Genomic DNA, 22,081 nt, shown 5'->3' with positions numbered 1-22,081 from the left:
CCTACTATCAAATAGTCACACATTGTGCAATGTGTCAGCCTGTCAGCCTGTTTTGGTATTTCTTTCAGAATATATACTCCCCTTCAACTCTAGTTTTGAATTACTTGGTAAGATAATAAAATGTAGTTTATTAGCTAATCTTTTAAAAATGGAATTGATTATTAAAAATCTCCAAAGTATTACCTTTTTATTTAAATAAAGCAAATATAGTAAAATGATGATTCAGAATTCAATTCAGGATAATTTAGGTACATATTAAAAAAACCCTCCCCTTGGGATGCCTGGGTGGCTCAGTTGGTTGAGCGGCTGCCTTCGGCTGAGATCACAATCTCGGTGTCTTGGAATCGAGTCCCACATCGGGCTCCTTGCTTGGCGGGGAAGCCTGCTTCTCCCTCTGCCTCTGCCTGCCATTCTGCCTGCCTGTGCTCACTCTTTTGCTCTCTCGCTCTCTCTCACAGATAAATAAATAAAATCTTAAAAATAAATAAATAAATAAACAAACCCTCCCCTTGCTTTAATACATATTTTCAGCAAAAAATTCAGAAAGACTCTATATCCTCATCTTTACCCAGGTGTATATTGTTCTCTTCCCAATCAGGTGTCCTAAGTGTTTTAAGTATGTATTACTTGTTTGTATGAAAGTGGCTTAAAGACACCTTGGATAAGCACAGTTGCACACTTCATAAAATTAATAACATTAAAAGCATTATTATGAGAGTGTGGCCTGTTCACATGAAAATTAACTTATGTGGAATTTCTCCATCATGACACATAAGGCTACACCTATTTGCTGTGCTGCATCCAGACACAGCCTTAATCTACTTAAAAATAAGAATGCAATAGTGTTTTCCTACTGTAAAATTATGCATGCCCATGATAATTAGTTAATAAATTTTTTCGAAGAAATTAAAAATCACCTATAATCTCTCCAGGGAGAGCTAAGTAATGTTAACATTTCTGTGAGCCTCTTTTTTTTTTTTTTAATATCTGTCTTTGTGCACACAGAGTTCATGTGTGTACACACAATTTTATATTCTATATATATTGTTCGGTAACTGCCAATCTCACATGGAAATTTATTAAGAACCTGTTTCTTTGCCTTCAAAATGTACATTTTATTTTAATTGCTGACTAGTGCTCTGTTGATTTGATATACTATCTATACTCCATTTTATTTTGTTAATTCCTTATGAATGATATTTAGGGTGTTTTCAAATTTTCTATTATAAAATTGTTTCAGTGAGCATTGTTATAAATGTGCATACATACATGTGTAAATATATAGATATATGTGTGTATTTGTCCAATTATGTTCTCAGGGCATATTTCAAGGAAAGATATTGGTGGTTATTCTACATTGAAACATTGACAGGGTACTAAATTCTTTATCAAAAGTTTGTGCCAATTTATGTCCCATGGAAATTTCATGAGAATAGTGTTCTTTTAGTAAGACATTTATTTAAATTAAAAGGATATTAAAATGGAAAGCTTTTCAAACCTTTCAGAACGGAATTGTTTGCTCAGCTTCTTTCTTTCTTTTAAACTAAGACTTCCTTTTAAATGTGGAAAGACAATAAATAATCTTATTCCCTAAATGGCTTTGATATGTGGCTAGAACTGGGATAGATTTCAGCATGTTTCAGACATTTTTTACATTTCTCTGTTTTTTGTAGAAAACATGTTTCTCTGCATTCTGTAGGGATTAACAAAACTTTTTAAAATGTAATTTCTAAGTTTCTTTTCTTGGAGAAAGAACTATACTCTGATTTTCTGGTAAGTATCTGAAGCTTATCCATCTATTCCACATCATTTAATAATACTCAGAGGCACTCTTATCCATAGATATGATGGAATTGGATTTCTAAGTCAGCAATAGGGAACTTTTGAGATAAACTTCTTTTCCTAGAGCTGAAACCTGAAAAAAATGCCTACAATTGTGAGGATGTATACATACTATGGAGAGGAATAAGTGTACATAGAGAGTATAACCATAGGAAGAAGTACCCTGAAACTGTCAAGAGAGAGTAACAAGGAAGAAGAGTGAGGGGGAAAGTCACCTTTCAGACTAAGGCACAATGTTTGCACAATAAAACAGTGAATTTACCTGAAGTTTTAATAAAAGAAATGAATGCATTTTCTTGAACAAAAGTAAGAACTGCATGTTTTTCAGATTTGTCATGCTTGTACTCATTCAAGACCAGGCTGCTAAAGATATTTGACCAATTCCTATTGTTACAGTCTCCATTGGTCTTTTACTTCCTCTTATGATTTTGTCAAAACAAAATAATATTTTCAAGCCACTGATCACTTCAAAACAGTAGAATATTTGTTACTTTTAGCTTCAAAGATCATTGTTTGATCGTGGAATACTTTATACTGGCAAAAATGGTGCAGTGATATTAGCAGACTGTCCCAAGTCCTACTTTCCCTAGGCTCTTCTTGCCGAGACTCCATTTCCTGAGAACGCAAATGTCTTTCTGCCTGCCAAAAAGAGACCCCCAAGGCTCGTGATTAGTGATCAGAAAATATGTGCCTTCATAATCACCATCTCTGACACTTCTTCCTGTTTGTTTTGTTTGGTTTTATATTTTCTAGAAGGCTGTCATTTTGAAATACTTAAACCCAAGCGCAGAGAAATGGAAAATGCTTGGACAAGGAATCAGGATGACTTGGGCTAGGACGGCCTTCTTTCTTGTCTCTTTTGCTCTCTGCTTTCTATTCTGTGTTCATTCCTCTCCTGTTTTGCTGTCTCACTTCTCCTTCCCTCAACTTTATTTGCATCTCCAAATTTGACTCTGTGTAACCTTTCAGCTCCAGAGCTTATAAGAACAGACTAAATACAGTCAGTATCTGCAACTCTACATTCATTTTTCTCAAGAGAGGAATCCCATTGGCTGACTTCCAAAGTAGAAACTTCCCTGTTGCTGAAAGAATTCAGGCAGAGACAGGTTGGTCATCAGTCAAAGTAGTAGAGAGAGTTCTAGTTTGGGCATGGAAGATGAACCAGATGACCCCTAATTCCTTTCAGCTCTCTACGATTCAAGTAATATATCTTTGCTTAAAACCCTCTCCCTAGAAAATATCTTCCAAAATAAACACCTACATCATTACTCTTTCTTCAATCTCTGTCAGAAGATTTGCTACTGTCATTGTTGAAAAACGATGTAGAACATTCCAACAATTTCAGTTCCTCAAAATACCAGATGTTATGTTATTAATCATTTATACATAAATATATATGTACATATGTATTTACATATGTGTAGTATGAGACGTGCATGGCTCTAGAGTACTAGGTAAATTCTTTCAAAGAAAGAATTTTGTAGTGTCAAAATTTTCTGTTACAGATTAGCAAAATCCTACATGTAGTCCCCAAGTAATAATCTTGGCCATTTAGCACTCCATCTCTGTGTGGCTACTATCATAAGTTTGAACTGAGGTCTTAATACATAGGGTTAGCATTGCTAAGGAAAGTATTCCCTTGGTATCCACCTGTGATTAATAAGCTTTGTCTCAGTTTTGTGTCTGACTTAAAGGTACTATATATTTAAGATAAGATTAACAAGAAATTAAAAAAAAAAGACAAAATAAAACAAATCCCCAAATAACTTTATTTTCAATTAACTGCCCTTTAAAATGTGGATTCATGCAAAAGTTTAAGCAAAAATATGATGTTGTGTCTGTGTGTCAAGCTTCTGTCCCTTCACCTATAATCAGCACCAATTGATTAGACTTGTTCTGTTTTGTTTCAGAGAAAAGTAGTTCTACTATTTTTATTCTACCCTTTGTCTCTAGAGGTAAAAGGATGATGTCAAGCAGTGTGCCAGGATTCTCTAGGGGTGGGGGAGTCTTCTTTTCGTTTTCTCTTTCTAGTCCAAGACTTTGGAATCTGCCTCTATAAAACAGTTAAGTGTTTCTTCAAGAAGCTCTTACGCAGCTTTAAAAAAAATTACTTATTTATTTGTATTTTTAAAAATTGAGAGCTAATTCACAAACAACAAAATGCAGAGACTGCAAAGATTCAGGTTGATGTATTTTGACAATCGTATAGTAAGTCAACTTCTTTTTTTTTAAATATTCCCTTTTTTCTCTTATGTTGTTTTTTTGCTGTATATGTATTATTTTTAGTGATTTCTCTAGAGATTTGAATATTCACCTGCCCTTATCACAGAGTACCTTCAAATAGTATTCTAGTATTTCACAAACAAGGGAAGAGCTTTGGTATCTAAACACTTTTCTTTTTTCTCTTCCTACCATTGTTCTCCCCTCTGTTGTCATTTATTTATTTTTTCTTATATACTGATTATTATTATTTTTACTTGAACTGGCCAATAATCTTTTAAACAAGAGTCCTATACTTTTCCCATGTATTTACTCTTCCTGTTGCTTTTAGTTTTTCCTGATGATCAAGGTCTTTCCTCTGTCATCAATTCCCTTCTTCCCGAAGCACTTCTTTAACGTTCCTTGTAGGGCAGTTCTGCTGCAAATTTTCTAAGTTCATTTCTCAATATTAAAAAAAAAAAATACTTCTGTTTCACTTCATAATGGATGGACATTTTTTGCTGTTTGTGTAACTTCAGGTTGCTTTTTCTTCCTGCTCCTTTTGTGTGTGTGTTGCCCAGCTTTGTCCCAGCCTCACGATTTGTGGTGATAAGTCAGCCATCACTCTTCTTGTCGTGTCTCAGTATATAATGTATCTTTCATCTTTGGTTGAAGTTTTTGGTTTCTCTCTTACCTTGATTTTCAGAACTTTGAAATCCCTAACTGTGTGTTGTTTTGTTTTGTTTTGTTTTGCTTTTTTAATTTGTCCTGGTTGGTGTTCACCGTGCTTTTTGGACCCCAGTTTGACATCTTGAATCAATTTTGGAAAATTCTCAGTCATTTCATTCTCAATCAGGGGCGCCTGGGTGGCTCAGTGGGTTAAAGCCTCTGTCTTCAGCTCAGGTCATGATCCCGGGGTCCTGGGATCGAGCCCCACGTGGGGCTCTCTGCTCAGCTGGGAGCCTGCTTCCCTTCCTCTCTCTCTGCCTGCCTCTCTGCCTACTTGTGATCTCTGTCTGTCAAATAAATAAATAAAATCTTTAAAAAAAAAACAACATTCTGCTCCACATTCTCTTTCCTTTCTGTCTTAGATTCCAGTTCTGCATATATTGGACCATTTTATATTTTTATATTATCTCACAGATCTTAGACACTCAGTTCTGGTTTTCCATTTTTTCCTTTGTATTCTGATTTGAGTAATTCCTACTGCTCTGTATTCAAGCTCAGTGATTATTTTCACTGTTATTTCTAGTTTTATATTAAGTCCACTGAACATATTATTCATCTGGTAATGTATTTTATATTTTTTATATTTCTATTTGTGTGTGTGTGCACGTGTGTACACGCACGTGTCCTTTTGCTCAAATTCCACAGCTGTTTATGCGTGTTATCCACTTCCCCCTAAGCTTCTTTAATGTATTTAAATGTAAGAACCTAGGATTTGAAATCCTTGTCTCATATTTCCAACATCTTTCCATAGCTGGGTCCACTTTTATTACATCCTCTCTTAATTGTAGGTGACATTTTGTTGATTCCTCACACGTCTTTACATTTTTTAATTATATGCTACACAGTGTGTGTAAAAGAACACTGGAGACTGAAATAAATACTCTCTATTTCCCTGAAAAAGTCATATTCCCTTCTGTCATCTGCCGGTGTGTCCAGTGGTGTGATCTAATCAGCTAATTGGTCTGGGTTTGGGCTTTGTTGCAGCTTTTGGTAGTTGTACATCAGCACCAGCTTCAAACATTTGAGGAACTGCAGAGATTTCTTCATGCTTCCGAGTCCTTCTGCTAGCTTTCTGGATTGTAGGTGTTGTCTCTCCTGTACATGCAGCTGTCTGTTTTGTTAGTCATTGGTGAGATCTTTTTTCCATCCAGTTCCACACTTGGCTTTCTGTACCTCAGGAGGACTTTCTCCACTCTGCTTTCCTGCACCAACCTTTGGGAGACCTCTGCATTGCACTGAATCAAGGCTCCAAGTGTGTAGGAGGAATTTTATTTTATTTTCTTCAGTCCTCCAGTTCTTTCTCAAATCTTTCACAGCCGGGAACTACACCAGATGATGGCTCTGAGTGTGTCCCAGAGGGATTTCCCAATGCTCTCCTCCACAGCCCTACCCTTGACTTACTCTAAGGGAAGGTCTTACAAACCACAGCTGGAAGATTCTCGGAATTCTTGCCGGGCCCCGGCCATTGGCATATCATAGCTGTGTGTTTGGTAAAGTGTCATGGAAAGAGCTGGCAAGTAGATACAGACCCCCTCTGTGGTGTTAGTGAGTCTCATCCATCACACCAGCCCACATGTGGTCACCACAAGTTTGTTAAAAGTTTGGCTGGTTTACTCTTCCCAGCTCCTCTCCTACTCTAACAGTGCTGAAAGCAGCCGTAGTTCTCTTCCAGAAAATTCATCACTTTCTGGAATTTTGTTTATTTTTGTTTCCCCAGCTCTCATATTGGTTTAAAAATCTATGATTCTGTAGTTTAACTGGCTTATTGTTAGGGTGGGAAAGTTTGTACTTTGCGACTCTCTCTGTCCTGACCGATACTGGATGTTCTCCCTGGTCCTGTTTTAATGTCATTAAAAAAATGGACTAGTTATTTGAGACTGTAAGTGACCCTGATATTTTACAATATAATTTTATTTTCTCCCTTTGTTACCTAGCTGTGGATATTATGAGGTATAAAGCCAAAATAATGTACAGTGAGGTGATTAGATTCAATCTGCGATTCACGTACATCTACAGACGAATGTTCAGCATGTCTCTTTATATATGGCAGCCCAAGCCAAAAAACTCTCAAAACATAACAAACACACCTAATGAGCATAGAGTAATTCCTAAGAAGGCAAAATGAGCTGTAAGCATGGGGTTCTTGTCCCCAGTGATTCTTGTACAATGTCAGATGTTATCACCTATGCTATAATCCACAGCCTACGAAGTGAGCTGTTCTTGCTTGAATAATGGCAATGGCTTTCTTATAAACAGTCTTGCCAATAAAATAAGATGTCATGGCGACTCCAGAATGGCCCTCTCAGAGGAACATCTTCTCGTTGTGTGAATTAGAAAAAAAAAGAGAACATAGGTTGAAGGCGTAGGAATAATAAAATCTAAAATCTGTGACTTCTTAAACGTAAACAAAAGAGACAAACTAAGCACTACCGTTACAGCTTGAGAAGGTAGGGAAACTTAAAAAAGGATTGCGTCACAAAAAAGCACTCCATTGGCACACAGGAATCAAAAGAAGTGAAATCTCTCTTCTATCACTTCTGTCATCTAAATAGGAAGCCACAAGGCTTTGCGGGTGTAGAAGGATGTGAGCATGTGGACCCTTTCTCACTGGCATAGTTTCGAAGAGACCGGAGATAATATATACTTAGGAGGATAAAGGGCAAAAATTTCCAATAGCAAATGGCTTCAATGAGTGAGTGGAAGCTGTGTATGGAGCCCATGGTAACAAGAAATGGTTTAAGTCAGAGAAAATGAATCAAATGAGATGCTCGCAGACCTTTAACTATAGCAGTGCTAGCAAGGCCTCTATAATACTTAACACATAAAACAAATTATAACAATATCCTTAAGATTACCACACAAGTAATAGTGCTATATAAAAACTCATAAAAACGAAATGTATGACTACAATAACCATATTAAAACAACTACAGTTTTCTCTTAAATAACCGTATAACCCATGCTTGGAGGATATTATGCTATTTAGTGATTAAGCTCAAGAAGCAATGTCTTCCAGCCATTTGAAGCTGAAGAAGAAAACAAAAGGCCAATTTCTTCCCTTTCTCTGGGTATGGGGATAATGACCTCACCTGGGGAATGAGAGGAGTCGAGGGGAGCCACGGCAACACAGGAGAACAAAATTCTCTTTGATCATTTCTTTTCTGAAGATATGAAAGAACAATTCTTTTGATGAAAACCATAAACACATACACACACACACACACACACACATACACACACACACACACACACACACACACACCCAAACCAGTAGAACCATTTAAATATATGAGCAGGAAGACTTTTATTTTTAAGGGAGTGTACAGTGAAGAACTGCGTAATTACAAAACACAGCAAATCTACATCGCTTACTGAGTATTTAATCGCATTTTTTTCTTTCTCTGACCTTTTCTGATTTGCTGTTGGTGTAGAAGATTTGATCTCTAAGATGAAGATATTTCTGTGCTTCTGGCAGAGAAAGTAAGCAAAAATAAATACCCGTGATAGTCATTTGCAGGCACAGCTCAAGGATATTGTGTGATAATTGCATTAATTTGCATTTGTAGAGGATGTTGGAGTTTTGAGGGAGGCTATTAATAATGTACCTCTTCTCTACCCAAGTTTGGAACTGTATGAGAAAGAAATAGAGAAATCACTAAGATAGAAGAAAAATTAAGTTTTGCTATGGCTGAAAACTGAATATATATGTGGACCAAATAGATTTGCTAGTATTTTACCTTCTAATTAGACAAAGTTCCTTCCAAGTCATGGCATGCCTAGATGGCTGCAGGCCTCTGCCCACTGGGGCCTTCTCTTTACACTTACAGTATGCAGTAGCAGAGAATGTATGTGTCATGTAAGTGGCTGCTTCCAAGAGGGGCAGGGACGGTCACTTCCTTCTCTCAGACATCTCAACTGGATAAATTACTCCTCCTTCCTGGGTATGGATGAGAGTGGGAGAGAAACCAAGAGTAATATTCTAGAAGAAATCTCTTTTCATGGAGGTTCCCATAAACACACGTCATTTAATACTTAGAACAATGTTATTAGGGGCACCTGTGTGGCTCAGTGGGTTAAAGCCTCTGCCTTCAGCTCAGGTCATGATCCCAGGGTCCCGGGATCGAGCCCCACATCGGGCTCTCTGCTCAGCAGAGAGCCTGCTTCCCCTTCTCTCTCTGCCTGCCTCTCTGTCTGCTTATGATCTCTGTCTGTCAAATAAATAAATAAATTCTTTAAAAAAAAAAAGAAAAAAGAGAACAACGTTATGAACAAGAAAGTTTCCCTTAAGTTACACGTGAAGAAACTGAAGTTAAGAGACACGAAATGATTGGCCAGATTTAAGAGCTAGGAAGATATAGAACTTAGACTTGGGCTGAGGTATTTTCCTTCTACGCTCATGAAAAACAATCCTTTTGACTTGTTTTCAGAGAGACCAGCGTGTCTTATGGCCTTTACACTTTCTGAAATAGTCTTAATTCTCAGTTTTAAAAGTGATACTTCATTTCCACCTTCTCAACACATCTTTTGTTTTTATGGATAGCTTTGGATTCTCTATGCTATGTCAAAATATGATATGGAAATCATGGATTGGGGAAATCCACCTTATATTATCTGATGCCAGCGAACCAAGGATCTTCGCTGATTTTGATAGCTTTATCTAGCAAGGTGACAAGGTATAGTGGGGGTAGAAAGCATACATGACCTTATTGCAGGTTTTACTGTTGTTCTTATGACTCTTAGATCAGCTACAGTTTCACAAGCTGCCCTGAACATGGCAGGCCTCTCCATGCAGGGACCTGGCCCTCTTCAAAGCAATGGCTTTGGAGAAAAAAGCATATCCATCCTACAAGCACCCTCTCAAAAGGAAGCAAAGAGGAAGAGTGTGGACTGCTGTAGTGTAGTTTCTTCCTGTATCTAATGCATCATGAAGTAAGTCCCATCCCCTCCTTTGGGAAAAATGAGTAAAGGAGACATGAGAAGCCAGGAGTTTTACGTTAGGTGATTTCGTCAACAAGGAAGGAGTCCTTTGCCTATGTGTAACAGGGCACAGCTCTGATCACACAGTGTCCCGACACAAAAGCAAGCTCTGTTGTTTCACAAGTGAAGTTTGAAATCCTTATCTTCTGTAATGCAGATTTTCCAAGTTTATATTGCGAGGATCCATTGGTAGACTCAAGACTCTGAATCCCATTGCTCATTAAACATTCCATGGGCTTTCTCACGTTGTGACCGTGATCTCATTAACAAATATTTATTGTGCACCTAACATGTGCCAGGCACTGTTTTCGACAGTTGAAATAAATCAGTGAGAAAAAACATACAAAAATCCTTGCTATTGTGGATTTTATATTCTAGTGGGAAATGGATAATAAACAATATATATTGGAAAAAGTAAACTTACAGTATTTTAGAAAGTGATATGTGCTATAAAAATAGAGCAGGATAAACAAAACCAGAAGTACCAGGGGCAGTGGGGAGAAGAGGAGACATTTTTAAAAGGGTGGTCAAGGTAAGGTTCATTGAAAACTTGGCATCTATGATTAGTTTCCTAGGGCTTCTGTAACAAATTACCACAAAGCCAGCAGCTTACAACAGAAATTAATTCTTTCACAGTTCTGAAGGCCAGAAGTCCAAAATCAAGAAATGCTAGCAGGACTGCACTCCCTCTGGAGTCTCTAGAAGAGAATCCTGCCTTGCTTTTTTCAGCTTCTGGTGGCTCTAGGCATTTTTTGGCTTGTGAGTGTATAACTCCAGTCTCCATTTCCATATTCATATGACCTTCTCTTCTGTGTGTTTTCCTTCCCTTTCTCTCTGTCTGTCTGTCTCATCTCTCTCATTTTTTCCCTTTGTTCATGTGTTTTGTTTCTTAAATTGTACATATGAATGAAATTATGTGGTATTTGTCTTTCTCTGAGTGACTTATTTTGCTTAGCATTTACTCTCTAACTCCATCCATGTCACGGCAAGATTTCATTCTTTTTTTGTGTGTGGCTGAATAATATTCCATTGTATGTATATTATATATACCATATCTTCTTTATTCATTCATCACTCGATGGACATGGGCTACTTGCATAGCTTGGCTATTATAAATAATGCTGCTAGAAATATAGGAGTGCATGTATCCCTTTGAATTAGTATTTTGTATTCTTTGGGTAAATACCCAGTAGTGCAATTGCTAGATCATAAGGTAGCTCTATTTTTAACTTGTTGAGGAACCTCTATACTGTTTTCAACAGTGGCTGCATCAGTTTGCATTCCCACCCACAGTACCTGAGCTTATTTTAGATTCATCTTTGTAGTCCCCACAAGATTTAATATAGTGCCATGTGCATACTCCATTCCTTTTCTTGGTCAATATTCACTAAGTAAGTAAATGAACCCTAACTAGGGACATATAACTATAATTTCTATCTAAAAAACAGTTCTGTCTTCTTTAGGTACAGAGCATTGTCAAACTAAAGCAAACTATTCTTCGTATTTGAATTTACTCACTAAGGAACTTTGTTGAGAACTCTGCTGCAGTATTATTATATTCAGCACAGATCTTCAGAAATAGATTTTAAAAAGAATATATTTAGGCATGTAAAAAGAAGAAGAAGAAGAAGGAGGAGGAGGAGGAGGAGGAGAAAAAGAAGAAGAAGGAGAAGAAGGAGAAAAAGAAGAAGAAGGAGAAGAAGAAGAAAAGAGATACTTCTTTTTCCTTGAGCCTCTTGGGCTTTGTCTTATGAATGTCATAGCACCAAAACTATTCTGAACATTTTTACCACCAGAGAGTAATTATGGTACATTGTCTGACATAGAAAATTATAGTAGTTTTACTCATACTGTGTCTAACCACAACAATCAAGCACCATTTGCTTATAGTAAAATTATTTGTGGTTTGTCATTGTGTGAAGGCAGAGTGAGACATTAATGAAGTGATGGGAAGGGGAGTCCATATGGGATAGTTCTATATTTATGGATGTGTAATCACTATCTGGCAAGCCAGTACAGGCAAGACATTTTGGGCAGATTCAATGATAGTGATGTCTGTGATGCCCCCAAAGAGAGAGAGCTGGTGTTATTCTCGTGGTACTTAGTTGCTAAATCATAAATCATGTTTGACCCCTTGTCCTCAATCATTTTCAATGAAAAAGCTAAATTTTGCTTACTGTGTTCATTTTCCTATTCTGTCAGAATAGAAACATTTATTAGAGAGATTATTCTTTTTTACTTCTTTGCCCATGTCTGTTCTATTATCTCACAGCTTAACTTTAAAGACAATGTAGACAAGTTTGCAGGTACTTTTTCTGATGTTGATTGAACTTCTATCCAAATAGTGTCTTCAGACAATCTTTTTCTACTGGGGTAATGCTTGGTGAATGAGCATTCCTCTGTGCTGGGATGCTTGAACTTTGTCACTTGGGATTGTTATCTGTAGGCTTTGCCCTTCTCACTTCCCTCAGTGACTGAGATCCCTTCTTCCCTCTGCTTATACTCCCTATAATACTCTTCTCTGTGTGGTCCCCAGTTAAAGTTTCACAAGGAGAAGGCAGAGAGGAGGAGTTATTCTCAGAAGATTGTGTCTATCAGATGCGGTGGTTTCTCAGTCTACACCAGGAGCTCAACATTCATGGGGAAGGTGGCCAGACATGGCAGCCTCTCAGCTTCCTTTATAAGCTCCTGTTTGTCTTGTGCTTGTTGCAGCTTCTCAGACTTCTCTTTGGGTTCCTGTGCCTCCGTCTGCTGCAGCACATCAGGAGAAAAAGTCTTGAGTACCTGTTTCTTTAGTCCTCCAGGTGCAGGTGCAGCCTTCTAGGACGTCACACCCCATATTCATGTATTCAACTTATTATATTTAACTCCTTATATTTTTATTATATTTAATAATATTATATGTTATATATTATATTATAGTATAGTGTAGTCTATTATCGTATAGTATATTATATTAAACTCCTCCATAATACTTGTTGTTTCAGTCTCTCTCTCTCCCTCTCTCACTCTCTCTCTTTCTTTTCCAGAATGAAACACAGACTCCTCCTCTAATAAACTCCTCTGATAGACTTCTCTGATAAACATTTTCTTAGTATCTAAAGTGTATCATTGTTGGGCTGGACTCTGAGGCTGCAGAGCTAAAGACACTGGTCCTGCCCTCACAAAGATGAAATCTAAGGAAAAGACTGAAAGTGAGCACACAGTGCAAATAAGATTTGTAGGAAACTGGGGCATCTGGGTGGCGTGTAACTGATACCTCCCACTCTTGGTGTTGCCTCAGGTCAATATCTTAGGGTTGTGAGGTCAAGCACCACATGCAGCACTGCCCTTAGCAAGGACTCTGCTAAGGTTTCTCTCTGTCCCTCTCTGCTTTCTCTCTCTCAAATAAATAAATAAATAAATAAATAAATAACTAAATAAATCTATCTTTAAAGTGAAGGGGGGAGAAAAAAGAATTTGTAGGAAGATTACCTAATGCAGACTGGGGAGATCAAGAAGTACCCTCAGGAAGAGGGAAAACCTACACTAAAACCAGTTAGGTCTCTTGCTACCCATTACTTCCATAGCAGAAACATATCTAAATTTTCATCCCAATTTTCAAAATCAAAATGTTCTGATCTATCTCTCTGAATACAGTTTACTTGGGATGACTTAAATGTAAATGTATTTGTAGATAATAGCTGACAATAACACTTTCTCTAAAATTATTCTGAACACGGAGATACTTGAGCATTTCAATTTTATCTTTGTATGCAGAGTTTTGGAAAATTTCCACACAAAATGCCTCAATGTTTCCTCGCCTTGTTGGAAACAATGCAATTTCCGTCTAAGGAATCCCTGCACGGGGCTGCTTCAAAGTTCACTCAGTGACTGAACACTCCCACCCAGGATTGTATCATCAGCACAAAGATGCTCAGTACAGTCAGAACACTGCCTTGTCAGCTCATTTATAAAGATCATAAATAACAATGGTCCAAGGATTGATCCCTGAGGAACCCCCATAATGACGTCCATTAAATCTGACATGACACTGTTTAATAACACAAGTGTGTGTGCCCTCTTAAGGAGCTAGCACGCCAATTAATTAAGGATGATGCCATACCTAGTCTATTCCATTTATCCAGCAAAGAAGTATGCACTACCAATTAGGAAATAAAATGATGTTTGAAGCAGCACTAAGTTATTTATCTAAGAGATCTCTTGACTTGAGCTGTAACCCTGTGATAAGATGACTATGTGTGCATGCCCTCTCCTTCAGAGAGCTGTGGCTGGGTTGACAACTTACCTTAGTATGGAAAGAGAGGCTTGATTTTAACTTGGAAATGACCCTTTGACATCACATCCAGGATCTTCTCAATGAAGGCATACTTAGACATAATTACAGTAGATGAAGCTTTGAAGTGATCATCTTGCATGCTCACTTAAATAGTTAATAGGACAATCTAGTCCACTGATACTTCACAGGAAGCCATTTCCACATCTTTACAACACTGAATGAAATGTAAAATACTGCCCAATGCCAGCTCTCTTTGCCGGTTTATTTTCATTCGAGGACCTGTAAATAATTGCTGGTGAAACAAATAGAGGGAAGAAATGACCAAAATTGCATTGGCAGTATATGGTATGGGGGGACAGGGAGAAGAAAAGAGAAAATAACTTTTTCTCGTGTATTCAGAAACAGGGAAGTGAATGGTGAGAATAAAGATCCTCTTATCTTGGAGGCTGTGGGAAAGAAAGAGAGGAAGGAAGGAACATGCTTCGGCATCTCCAGCCGCCTGAGATAATGATGATGATAATGCCACATGATTGTACTTAATGATGTTGAATCAATTTATGATGATGATGATGATGAGTTTTAACTCAAATCATGTAATGTCCCTTTATTAGGAGGAAGAGAGAAAGAAGGGGATAATAAAGAGAAGGGAAAGGAAAATAGAAAAAGAAGGCAACGGAAGAAGAAACAAAGCAAGTACAGTAGGAAGAAGAGATGAATCAATTTAGTATTTTCATTGCCAATACTAGTTATTTAGTATTTTTATTGTCATATTAGCATGGACATCTTTTTCAAACCTTTGTGATGCATTTCGTAAAGAAGATATTTCTGTAGGAATAATAAGATTCCATTGCATTTATTGGGGAAAAATAGGAAAAAAAATAAATAATGTCTTTGTCCACTTGCTTTTCCTTAGCTGAGAGTCCAAAAACAGGGTCAGACTAGAGAATAAAAAGACTCTGGCAGAAATATGGTCAAAATGTTCTCCTTCTTGCAGTAAAGGCCAACTGAGCAAATGACTCTTTGCCCCATGGGTCAGTTCAAACCTGGTCAGAGTAAATCCCTTTTCTAATATCAGAAACTCTCCCATCCTTAAACATAGCTGCATTTTCTTTACTGGAAGAGGGGGCTCTGTTGAGTGCTTGACATTTAGAACCTGCTTATTTCCTCAAAAACTTCAGCTTTGACAAACAGAAAAGTCAGAAGTTTTCTATAATTACTATCTGGGGGCAAGTGTGAATTGGCTATAGATTGCAGAATTGCTTCTGCCAGATTTGGTTGATATTACAAGGGTTTAAAAAATAATAACAAGGACGCTTGTGTGAAAGCACTCTCCATGTTAGGATTTCAAAGGTTTTAGAACGTTAATTGCATAATTAGGGACCTCACCCACCATTAAGAATGAACCTAATTATCTAGCTGTGCTAGAAAATTAAGGATAGCTATCTTAATGCCACATAAAGGGAAACTGAGGTGCATAGAGATTGAGAGATTGAGGTCAGATGTCTCAGCAAGCCACTCTGAAATTAAGATCCCTGGTAACTGATTGCTTGTGATAAATCTGAATTGACAGGAAACCTAAATGTCCATGACATGGTTGCATATTTTAGATCGGTGTGGCTCAGGGTGTGGTCCATGGACCAGCAGTGTCTGCATCAGCTAGGAGGTGATAGAAATGCACAACCTTAGGCCCTGACCCAGACCTACTGAAATCAGGACCCTTGGGAATGGAGCCAAGAAATCTGTATTGACAAGCCCATTTTCCGGTGATTCTGATGTTCACTCAACTTTGAGAGGCTCCGGACATATTTTAACTTATATTTATTTACTTTACTCTTTCTTACAACTATTACTTACTACTATTACTTATTACTCATACTTACTGTGGTTTTTTGGGGGTTTTTTGTTTGTTGGTTTGTTTGTTTTGTTTTTGGTTTGTTTTTATTTTTGTTTTTTGGTATGGATTGCAAGTTTTAATATTCTCAGTTATTTTTTAAATTGTTATTTAAATTATAGTTGGTTAACATGCAGTATGATATTGGTTCCAGGAGTAGAATTTAGTGATTCATCATTTACACATAATGTCCTTTGCTCTTCATAACAAGTGCCCTCCTTAATCCCCATCACCCATTTATAGATGTCCTCTCCCTACCCAGCTCTCTCCATCAACCCTCAGTTTATTCTCTATTGTTAAGATCAGTATTCTTTCATTACTCACATCTAAGTCTCCCCTAGAATCAGAATCATCTGCTAGTGTTTGGGAATTTCATGGACGCATCTTCAATATAGTCCCTTTTTTCCAAGGAGTGGGTTTCTGTTTCTGATACGTTTTTCTGCTATAGGTATGTATTTCCTACCTGCACCTCTACCTTCCTTCATCTGGTCCTGAAAGGTACCCATGTATATCTTCAGAAGGGAGTTCAGTCTTGGCTTCCCCCATCCCACTGGAGATTCCTAATGACAAACCTCCACATATTTAACAAACTTCCATCTGTCAGTAGCTTCATTATCAACTCTTTGTAGCTGTTGGTAGCTTCATTATCAACTATCAGTCTACTCTTTTCTCACTGATTTCGAAAACTAGGATGAGACCCTCCCAAAGATAGCTCACTTTCCTTTCAGCGTGCTCAAGTGCAATGTTCACACGCAGCCTCTAGCTCCCATCTCATCCCTGTCCTCACCAGCAGAAGACAATAACGTATCATCTGTGGCTTCCACAGCGTTAAACACAGAGCTCTTGCAAAACCTCAGTAGCATTTCCTTCTTTTCTTTATCACTCCTGATTTGCTAGCGTCTTTCTACTTTTTAAAATCATTCTTTTTGCCAGCGTTACCGAACCGATCTGACGCCCTCAGCGGTGGGCAGAAGAAATGAGAAAAATCACCCCCAGGCTTTGGTGGTGGGTTACCATGCTGTGGGAGGCCTGTGACCTTTCTTTGCCATTGTCGGGGTCGCTGTGCTGCAGTAAGTCCCTCTTTAGAGATTTCCTTTAGTAGGTTTTCAAAGATTCACTCAGTGGACTGAAATTGTCCCTGCTCAATAGAGATTGATTGTGAACACTGATTCTGAGAGGCTAATACAGGAGACAGCCCCCCTGGTGGGAAAGCGATGTCCTACTGGGGGAGGCGTGTTGGCTGCTATGATATCTGATCATTTTCCTTTCCCTTTTTGATTTCACAGAGGCAAATCCCTACACTTGTGAGGCTGCTTTTAAACTCCTCTGTCCACGGGACCTTGATCAGTTGTTTCACCTTTGCTGGTTTTACATGTGTTAGAGTTAACATGGCTCCTTTCTGTTTCCTATTCCGTTTCAATATGTCCTATATTCTTTTTCCTTTATTCCTTCAATATGCACAAGGAAATATCAAAGGGCAAATATTTATATTTTCTTTCTCTTGGACTGTATTTAAGGAAATTGGATCAAAAGGAGGATTTAATGTTTTGCTGAGCGGATGGATGAGAATTCATGTAAGAAAAGTAAAGAAAAGTTGAATGCTGATGTAGAAATAAAAAGGTGTGAGGTGGGAGTAGACAAGCCTGGAGGTAGTCCAAGGGTTCTGGAAGAAGAGAGGGGGTGGAGTAGACCAAGAATGAGCTGGGGCAGGGGGAGGGGTTGAGGGGTGGGAAAGAGGTGTGGAGAGAAGGGTTGTGGTGGAGGAATGAGAGGGGATACTTGCAAACAAAGAGATAAACTGAGCAAAATGAGCAAAGGTTCTGGGAGGTGTTTAGGAAATCTTGTAGTTGTATTTAAAATAGTAGACATTGGGGCACCTGGGTGGCTCAGTGGGTTAAGCCGCTGCCTTCGGCTCAGGTCATGGTCTCAGGGTCCTGGGATTGAGCCCCGCGTCGGGCTCTCTGTTCGGCAGCGAGCCTGCTTCCCTTCCTCTCTCTCTCTCTCTGCTTGCCTCTCTGCCTACTTGTGATCTCTGTCTGTCGAATAAATGAATAAAATCTTAAAAAAAAAATAGTAGACATTACGTACTGCATTCTATGAAAGGGTAACTAAAAATTTAAGTTACTTTTCAATGCTTTGCACTCAGGGAAGTTTATTTCTTGAAGAGAATATTGAGACCTTCCTCAGTTATATTTGGGTTTAAAATTTCCATGGAAAAGTTGTGTAATTTAAAATAAAAAGATACCAATACAAATTGAATGGATATAAATCTGTGCGTTGAGTGCTCGCTTCGGTAGCACATATACTAAAAATAGTAAATCTGTGCATAAAATGGTTTTAGATGTGCTATTTCCAGTGAATTCTTTCTTCTTTTACCTTACTCAGGTCTTTCCCAGGAGATTGCTTGTTCCTAGGACACGCATAAGTTTTAGATTGAGAAATCTGTTATTAAAAAAAATCTAACATCACAAACGCTGCATACACTAACCAGATATTTATAATCCTCATTACTCTTGGGTTATATAGCATCCTTGGTGTCTATGTTCTATGTGAGTGCTGTGTAACATTTGTCCCATGGAAGCCCATGTGCTAGTGAGAGCTTATGAATATCTATTAATGTTGATAAGAAATTATAATTTTACAGTTCATATGACAATTGCCATAAGTGAAGAAATGCTGCTGAAATAATTTAACATTGCATTTTGGAAACAGCGGCATAGATGAGAACATGTGATTTTAGTTTCATTTTTTAAAGCTTCACTGTTTTTATATAGATCGTTATATGAAAAAGAACAATATTTTGACAAATTGTTCAAAATATCTATAGGTGTTAAATTAAAAAAAAATAATAACCTTAACCTTACTCCTTAACCAATCAATTCCATTGAAATATATGGAATCTACCAGTTCTTTGGCAATTTGGGGAAACTATTGATGCAAATATTCCTACATTGTATTTATGGATTCCTTTCCATTGTAGACTGGTGGCGTTATTTTTTAAAGATGTTATTTACTTATTTTGAAAGAAAGAGAGAGAGAGAGAGAGAGCACAAGCATAAGTGCAGGGAGGGACAGCAGGAGAGGGAAAGAGAATCCCAAGCGGACTCCACACTGAGGGTGGAGCTGGCCCTGGGCTCTCTCTCACGACCCTGAGATCATGACCTGAGCTGAAACCAAGAGGCAGATGCTTAAGGGACTGAGCCATCCAGACAGCCTGAGACTGAGAATATTATTAAGATCATATGTTTTAAAATACATCCTGATTTGTTCCTAATATTTTGATATGTACTTTGATTGGAATTCTCACTCTCGAGAGCCATATTTCTTTATATAGGGCTATTAATATTAATAATTTTCTTTTGAACTCAGTGTCCAAGTGACTCTCTTATGATACTTCTTTTTTAATCCTCTTAAATGTGCTCCCAGCGTTTGCAGCCAGTTTAGCCCTGGTGGCAGCCAACAGCAACATATTTCGCCCTATTAGTTACTACCTGTCACTAAATGGTGATTCAGTGGACCAGGTTTAAGGGCCCAAGTCATCGAGATCAAAAGGAAAGCAATTGCATCATACGGATTGCTTAAATATACTAGAATTATATTTACTATGCAGTAAAGAAAAGAGCATTTTATTTTTCGAGGTCTGAAAGTTGTCTGCATTTTGGCTCTGCCTCCGCAGCTCCCTAAATAACCTTGTCAAAGTCATTTAACCTCTTAGTGTTTGTTTTCTCAGCTGTAAAATGAGGATAATTATCCTTACCTATCTCATAGGGATGGTGTTCAAATTAACTAATTAATGATTAGAAAGTGCTACAAAAAAGCTCGGTATTATTAAGGAAAACCTAAGTATTTTTTAGTGCCTTTGGGTAGGAGTGCTGTTTAGCAGAAATGACTCCCAACAAGTGTTTGATAACCTAAGCTGCCAGCTCCTTCCCTGAGGAAAGGCGACTGGTCCTGGGACCTTGTCCTTCATCGCTGCTTTGTTAGCTGAAGAGCACAAAGGCTGTCTCTGTTACAAAGAACACAGGGTCAGTGATACATTTCCCAACTCTGACACATTCGAAGAGCTGCCAAGTGATAGCAAGATATGACATTTCAGCCTGAAGAAACCATCTCTAACTACCTATTCAGAACACAAAAATGCCTATGGGATGTGGTTATAATTGCAGCTTGTACCGTATCCTTACACAAAATGCATTCAGCTGTGGATTTTCTTTACAGGTTAAGAGATATTTGTTTACATCTTTAGATTTTACCTTTTGCCAGGCAGACTCATCAAGCAATGTTTATAAGGTTTTTCTCATTACATTTTTTACATAGGCATTTGTGGCACAACGGGCCAAATTGCCTCTTTCATCCCATCTTTCTGAGTATTGGATCTCTTGGTGCTCAAGAGTGAGAGACATTCCTCAGGGCTTTACCTAGTTCTTTTCTTGATCTAGGGATGTATCTAGATTCTATGCACCCCTTTCTTTCATTTTCATTGCTCTATTTGGTATTTCCTTCTCTTTCTTTGGTCTGCTGTGCCTTCACTAACTGCTCTCCGTTTTCAGTCTTTCCTCTATACAGGCACCTGGTTGTTTTCTTTAAAAAAGCCTATTGTTTTACTCTCTTGCTTCAAATGTAAAGTGCCTCTTAAGTGGCTCTCCTTACCTTTTGGGACAAAGGCCAACCTACTCAGGATGACAGCTGAAGTCTTTCGTGCACAGGCTACAATCTACCTTTCAGCATCATTGCCCACAACTCCAGAATTATGGATCCTAGAACCTTCCATTTGTGGGCACAGCTCTACACAACTAATGGTGTTTGCTTTGTCTGAAATGTTCTTTCCTTCTGAGTTAAATGCTATTAGTCCATGAAGAATTTGTTCTAACGTCAGCTTTTCTATGAAAACTCATCATCTTTTTCACTTAGAAAGTGCAAAGTCCATTTTTCTTGCAAGATCCATTATACTTTTTTGGGGAAATTTCATTGGACTTCAGTCCATGTCATCTGTTCTCTTTAAAGTGTGTGGTGTTGAACGTTCTCCTTGTCTCAGCTTCCTGTTTTATTAATCGATGGTGTCAAGGATAATAACCTACCTACTAAATAGGTTTGTTATTAGAATGAAATGAAATGAAAAAATGCATGTGAAAATTATTTGCAGCATATAAAATGCTATACAGATTAAGTTATTATTATAGTGCTGATCACTTTGTATTGTAGTTGTATAAATGCATGCTTCCCCTGATGGATTATATATAATCACATCAAGAGAGGAAACTGTTTTGTAATTAAGCTTGTATTCCCCAGCATCTATAACCATGCCTGGGATAAAGCAGTTGTTTAATAAATATTGGCTGAATGCATGAGAGGAAGCAAGAAAGAAAGATAAAAATTCTATGCCTCTTTCCAGTTGTAGGGGGATTCTTTCCTTTCTACTGCCCTCACTTTTTTTTTTTTAAATTTACCCATTCATTCACCAAATACAGTGTGGAATGCATTATCTGTAAGGAAAGGAGCATTGTGTCATGTCTTCAGCAGATGTTCACTTTACCTTGCTACTATCCAGAATAAAGAATAGATTTAAATGTTTTTTTTTATATTGAATCACTCTTGGGGTTGTAATGACAACCGCTTTTGTGGCTTCCTTATTTTCAGGGTGTAATTAACCTATAAAAATTACTTGATCAAAAAAAAAACCTGTCACACTGATGGAAAAATAAATATTCACTCATCATCAGATATAATTGACTGAACAAGTCTTAACAATGCAGTGAATAAGACTGTTTAGGTCTTAGGAGAATTGTTGATCTTGTTCCAATATCTAGTGGGCATAAAAAAAATCCTTTTGGCAACTATACCTTTCAAATTACCAGAGAGGCTAAGGGAGAAAATGACACTAAAATAGAAACTTCCTTTTTTTCCCTGGGTTCTATTTACAAGCTTAGCCTTAATCATAGCACATAAATGCTTTAAATTTTAGGTGGTAGCAAATGGAAAAATAATTAGAATATTCCATGTGTGTAGCTGATTGCTTTTCTATACTGTTTTGGGTTTCTTTATTTGCACTATTAAATTTTTTTCATTGTCAACAGATATGATTAATATTTTTAACATCACTTCATTCAAAAGCTTGTCATGTTTTAGATAATGGTGATTTATTCAACATATCATGGAAATTATTT

The sequence above is a fragment of the Meles meles genome, chromosome 1, assembly GCF_922984935.1.
Source record: "Meles meles chromosome 1, mMelMel3.1 paternal haplotype, whole genome shotgun sequence".
Taxonomy (NCBI): Eukaryota; Metazoa; Chordata; class Mammalia; order Carnivora; family Mustelidae; genus Meles; species Meles meles.
The sequence above is the reverse complement of the archived record's forward strand: the minus strand, read 5'-3'. Positions refer to the sequence as shown.